Raw genomic sequence first — 6,722 nt, 5'->3', positions numbered from 1 at the left:
TGTGCAGAGAATATACAAGCTGGGAGAATTGGGCAACCCAAGTGTTGGAAACTTAGGTGCAAGTGGCCTCTCTCACTAACACCAGATTCCGAACAACCATACACAGCACTTCATTATAACTGTCACCACGACAATGACATAATATAGATCAGATGGCATCTAAAAACTTCGATCACAATGTTTACCTCTTACATTACGTGTTTAGTATCTACAATAATCAAATCACCCTAATTAAACTGGACTCATTGGCATTATTACATAACATTTTAGCAACTGGATTCTTTGAAGAAACCGCTCTTTTACTTTACCGTTTGAAATAAAAAATTTGTAAATTTTACTGAGATACCAGCCTAACAGATTCCATTACTGCCGTTTTATTCTCTGATCAGAAGTATGGTATTTGCATTCCCTACATATTAGTTGAGTTTGTCTGCTACATAGACAATTTTCAGTGCCAGCTGCATGTGTTTTAGAGCAAGATATTAAGGGCTGATATGTTGGATTAGTTTCTCCTATTCTTCAATCTATTACGACATGAAAGAAATACCCGGATTCCATGCTCTCCTGTCATTCAGATAGTTTCTACCCTCGACACTATCTGACCTGTCTCCGTTCACGATATCGCTCTCATTACCCAAGTGTTGAAATGACGCGGAATCGTCTAAGCCTCTGCCTGCCATCACTATTCCTCTGCGCAATTTCGCTGGCAACTTCGTTATATGGATTCTAATGAACTCCGCTGGTTCGTATGTCACATCCAAATACCTGTTTCGTCTAAACATCTCCTGATAGCATGACACTGAATCCCTTATACCACATCCGTTACGATTTGGCATTATCAATATGCTTTGCGTAACCTGGTCCTCCTTACTTTTCGACCAGAATTCATTTAAATAGCTACTACAGTCTTTAAGGTCTTCCTGCATTTTCGCTCTAGCCTCGTCTCTCAAATAGTTATACACAAACTTCGTTTTGCGGAGCAATCCCCTCGATGAAGGCAACGAATCTTGAAATTGAGACAGCCTTGGACTATACCCAGTTGGGTCTGCCACCTGTTTTATCTGACACAACCGTTCTTCTGACTCTGTGAATTCGTCTTTCTCTTTCTGCCTATTTTCGCTTTCTGAGTTTATCTCACTCTCCCTCTGCGATCTACCTGGTGGTGTTTCACCTTCGCTACTGCATGCTAATGGCAACTGTGCTAGCTCACTATGTTTCCTACTTATTTCTAATTGTGCCTCTTTAAACTGTAATGGTGGCTGTATCTCCTCCTGATCGGCACAAACCTCTCGCTGCGTACTGTCAGAACCTGTCTCGCCTCTTATACTGATCTTTTCTACATCTGCGCTAATCGTATTCATTCTGGCCACTACCACCGCAACTTCATCCCTGTGTTTATTTAGCGCCATTTCCTGCCGTGTGACTTGAGCTTCTACGCTGTCTAATGCCCCTTGTTTATCTGCAAGTAAGTCCTCTACTATCTCTTTGATTCGCTCATCCGGCAACACGTCCCCACGTTCGGTAATATCGCTCTCTATTGCACTTACTCGTACCTCCAAATTATTGGTTTTTTCTTTCACAGCATCACATACTTGCTTTACCGCACCCAGATTCTTCTCCCCCTCATCTAACCGATTATTAACTGCGGACAGACGCTCATCGATAACTGTGTGTAGCTTCCTCATTGCCTCTTTATTTCCCCTATCCATTGTTTCCGATCTCTCCTTAGTCTCCCTATCTCTCTCCTTATTATCTCTATTGATTGCTTCTAATCTTTCGTTATTTGCTTCCAATCCTTTCTTAGTCTCCCTATTCATCGCTTCTAATCTCTCGTTATTTGCTTCCAATCCTTTCTTAGTCTCCCTATTCATCGCTTCTAATCTTTCATCCATCCTCTGTAAAAACTGCAGTAGCCCATCGTTATTTCCTACTTTCGACGCGCTCACCTCGTTCGCCTGAGAAACCGTTGCTTCGCTAAGGGTAGCTGCACTTTCACTCTCTACGTGACCGAGTCCCTGCTCGCCCGCGTCGTTCGGAAAGGCCCCCGATAGTGAACAAAGCCCCCTGCACAAAGGCTCCCCTTGCAGCGGTCCACTGAACAATACAGCCTCTTCGGAGTGCCTGCCGTCCCCTCTCATTAACTCACGGTCAACACCTACTTCCCGCTGCACTGCTACATTCACGCCAGAATCGTTATTCTCCATGGTGACTATACTTTTAGCCTGTGACCTAGTTACTACGGACATTACGCAAAAAAAATTATACCACGATCTTCCAGCCTTGGGCGATACAGCAATTAATTACATAAAATAAAATAAAAGATCCTCACCAATCCAGAAAGAAATTGCAAACAAAAAAAATTTTACTTCTTAGCGCTATCACAATATATTCCATCAAAAAATAAAAAAAATTTAACAGCAAACCCTATCAACAAAATATCCTAACAAAAATGATCCTGGCAACAAAATTATCGTGACAAAAACGGAATCCTGGCAACAAATTAAATATCCTGACCAATTAGAAATCATCCTGGCAGGGTCGAAATTATGAGAGGCACCCACTTGCCTTTCTCATACTGTGGCATCAAGCAGTCAGGCCTGCAAGATGGGTGGTTTGCCAAGCGAGTGGATTAGCAACATGAATTCTCGTATCTTACGATTTTGTTACAAATTATCCTCCTGCATGAATAATACGCAACGGAAACACGCATCTGACTATAGAACTCTGTCTGCACACTACGCACTGGCAATACCACACTTACTTTTTGTCTTTGATTTAACGGCTTTTATACAAATTCGGGACATTATGATAACATACAATTTAATGAAATAGGCCACTAATCTCTTTCTTTTCACTATTTGATTTATTCATTAGCACACAAATTCTACAACCTACGACAATATCATAAGAGAATTTCCATACTACGGTCTCGTAATCTATCTACCACAACTGTGCACTCCCTGGATCGGATGGTGGATCTTTTATTATACCTCACACTTCGCCTCTCACAATCATTCTCCAGAAACATTCCTCCAGATCGAGCGATGCAGAAGGAACAGGCATACCCACAAAATCTTCCGAAACTACCTTGCTACTCCCATGCAAAACACACATATTCAAATTACAAGACATACCCAATACAACAATCTGAAATAATACACAAGAACCGTTACAACTTCATCATTTTCCGCTTTCCCACTTCAATCAATATTTAACCCAGTTTCACTCGACACTGCCCCAATTTGTAATTCCAGTTTCCTACTGTGAACTCTGGAGATAAACGCTCGTCTTCCTGTGCAATGCAAGCCAAGTGGCGTTGCTGGAAAAACGGCCGACTCACCTTGATTTTCTCTCAGAGTTTAAATTCAGCGTCACACGGAATGATATTTCTTAAATACTTCAATTTATGATACACACGCAATTCTTAAATATATCAGCTTATTGTACACACGCTATTAATTCTCAAATATTTCAGCTTATGGTACACACGATATTAATTCTTAAATATTTCAGCTTATTGTACCCACGCTAGTATCTCAACTTATCACTACACGTGGTCCCTTTGTGACCGTTGGTTTACTATAATCCCTTTAAAATTACCTGCCTCACTTTGTAATTTTCCCCACAAAAGATCCTAGGAAAGAGAAATGATTAGTTCTAACTACTCTTAAGTATTCCACATCCATACCATGCCTCCACGGTTTCATTACGGAGCACAACAAAAAACAGGTCTTCACAGCAGAAGGTTCAGCGCCAGAGTGCCCAGTCTGAAACATGGCCGTCTTTTCGTTCTCTCGCACCTCTCTCGAAGTGGGAGAAGCACCTTGCTACCTTATTGGTCGGCCACATTTCAAACGCTCAAAAGCTCTGGTAACTTCCATCTCTTTGGTCTCACCAAAGGTACCCAAAGGATCGACTCAAAGATGCTCATATCGATTCACTATCTGTGGTTAGCAGACGACCATACATTCATTCATTTACACCACACAGATCTCACCAAACGGGATGTAGGGATTTATTTTGCGGAAGTGCACATGTGATCAATTAAATAAATAACTTGTCATTCTTTCCCACACTGGTATCCGGCTTCGCTGTATTAATTGAAATTATTGAGTTACTTTTACACAAAAAATGTGTTGTTCTGACAAGAATTTCGTACCTATTCTCAATGTTGGGCGGTACTGTACCCTTTCATCTGAACCCCTCACACTCTTCTAATAAGGATGCGACACAGAAATTGCATCGAGATTAAATACTTTAGGCAACAGGGTGGGTTTTATCCTAGAGAGTAAAGGGCTGCAGCCTCCACATGAAAGCTCTCCTGGGAGTCATGTAGTTTGTATTCGACGCAGAACTACGAATTTACTGAAACCCTCACATTCTTCTAATAAGGATGCGACACAGAAATAGCATCGAGATTAAATACTGTAGGCTCCAGGGCGGGTTTTATACTAGAGAGTAAACGGCTGCAGCCTCCACATGAAAGCTCTCCTGGGAGTCATGTAGTTTGTATCCGACGCAATACTGCCCATTTACTGAAACCCTCATACTCTTCTAATAAGGATGCGACACAGAAATTGCATCGAGATTAAATACTGTAGGCTCCAGGGCGGGTTTTATCCTAGAGAGTAAACGGCTGCAGCATCCACATGAAAGCTCTCCTGGGAGTCATGTAGTTTGTATCCGACGCACTACTGCCCATTTACTGAAACCCTCACACTCTTCTAATAACGATGCGACACAGAAATTGCATCGAGATTAAATACTTTAGGCAACAGGGTGGGTTTTATCCTAGAGAGTAAAGGGCTGCAGCCTCCACATGAAAGCTCTCCTGGGAGTCATGTAGTTTGTATTCGACGCACAACTGCGAATTTACTGAAACCCTCACATTCTTCTAATAAGGATGCGACACAGAAATAGCATCGAGATTAAATACTGTAGGATCCAGGGCGGGTTTATACTAGAGAGTAAACGGCTGCAGCCTCCACATGAAAGCTCTCCTGGGAGTCATGTAGATTGTATCCGACGCACTACTGCCCATTTACTGCAACCCTCACACTCTTCTAATAAGGATGCGACACAGAAATTGCGTCGTGATTAAATACTGTAGGCTCCAGGGCGAGTTTTTACCTAGGTAGTAAAACGGTTGCAGTCTCCACATGAAAGCTCTCCTGGGAGTCATGTAGTTTGTATCCGGCGCACTACTGCCCATTTACTGAACCCCTCACACTCTTCTAATAAGGATGCGACACAGAAATTGCATCGAGATTAAATACTTTAGGCAACAGGGTGGGTTTTATCCTAGAGAGTAAAGGGCTGCAGCCTCCACATGAAAGCTCTCGTGGGAGTCATGTAGTTTGTATTCGACGCAGAACTACGAATTTACTGAAACCCTCACATTCTTCTAATAAGGATGCGACACAGAAATAGCATCGAGATTAAATACTGTAGGCTCCAGGGCGGGTTTTATACTAGAGAGTAAACGGCTGCAGCCTCCACATGAAAGCTCTCCTGGGAGTCATGTAGTTTGTATCCGACGCAATACTGCCCATTTACTGAAACCCTCATACTCTTCTAATAAGGATGCGACACAGAAATTGCATCGAGATTAAATACTGTAGGCTCCAGGGCGGGTTTTATCCTAGAGAGTAAACGGCTGCAGCATCCACATGAGAGCTCTCCTGGGAGTCATGTAGTTTGTATCCGACGCACTACTGCCCATTTACTGAAACCCTCACACTCTTCTAATAACGATGCGACACAGAAATTGCATCGAGATTAAATACTTTAGGCAACAGGGTGGGTTTTATCCTAGAGAGTAAAGGGCTGCAGCCTCCACATGAAAGCTCTCCTGGGAGTCATGTAGTTTGTATTCGACGCACAACTGCGAATTTACTGAAACCCTCACATTCTTCTAATAAGGATGCGACACAGAAATAGCATCGAGATTAAATACTGTAGGATCCAGGGCGGGTTTATACTAGAGAGTAAACGGCTGCAGCCTCCACATGAAAGCTCTCCTGGGAGTCATGTAGATTGTACCCGACGCACTACTGCGAATTTACTGAAACCCTCACACTCTTCTAATAAGGATGCGACACAGAAATTGCGTCGTGATTAAATACTGTAGGCTCCAGGGCGAATTTTTACCTAGGTAGTAAAACGGTTGCAGCCTCCACATGAAAGCTCTCCTGGGAGTCATGTAGTTTGAATCCGACGCACTACTGCCCATTTACTGCATCCCTCACACTCTTCTAATAAGGATGCGACACAGAAATTGCATCGAGATTAAATACTGTAGGCTCCAGAGCGGGTTTTATCCTAGAGAGTAAACGGCTGCAGCCTCCACATGAAAGCTCTCCTGGGAATCATGTAGTATGTATCCGACGCCCTACTGCCCATTTACTGAAACCCTCACACTCTTCTAATAAGGATGCGATACAGAAATTGCGTCGTGATTAAATACTGTAGGCTCCAAGGCGAGTTTTTTCCTAGGTAGTAAAACGGTTGCAGCCTCCACATGAAAGCTCTCCTGGGAGTGATGTAGTTTGTATCCGACGCACTACTGCCCATTTACTGCAACCCTCGCGCTCTTCTAATAAGGATGCGACACAGAAATAGCATCGAGATTAAATACTGTAGGCTCCAGGGCGGGTTTTATCCTAGAGAGTAAAGGGCTGCAGCCTCCACATGAAAGCTCTCCTGGGAGTCATGTAGTTTGT

Source organism: Schistocerca nitens, chromosome 4 (assembly GCF_023898315.1).
Source record: "Schistocerca nitens isolate TAMUIC-IGC-003100 chromosome 4, iqSchNite1.1, whole genome shotgun sequence".
Classification (NCBI taxonomy): domain Eukaryota; kingdom Metazoa; phylum Arthropoda; class Insecta; order Orthoptera; family Acrididae; genus Schistocerca; species Schistocerca nitens.
The sequence above is the reverse complement of the archived record's forward strand: the minus strand, read 5'-3'. Positions refer to the sequence as shown.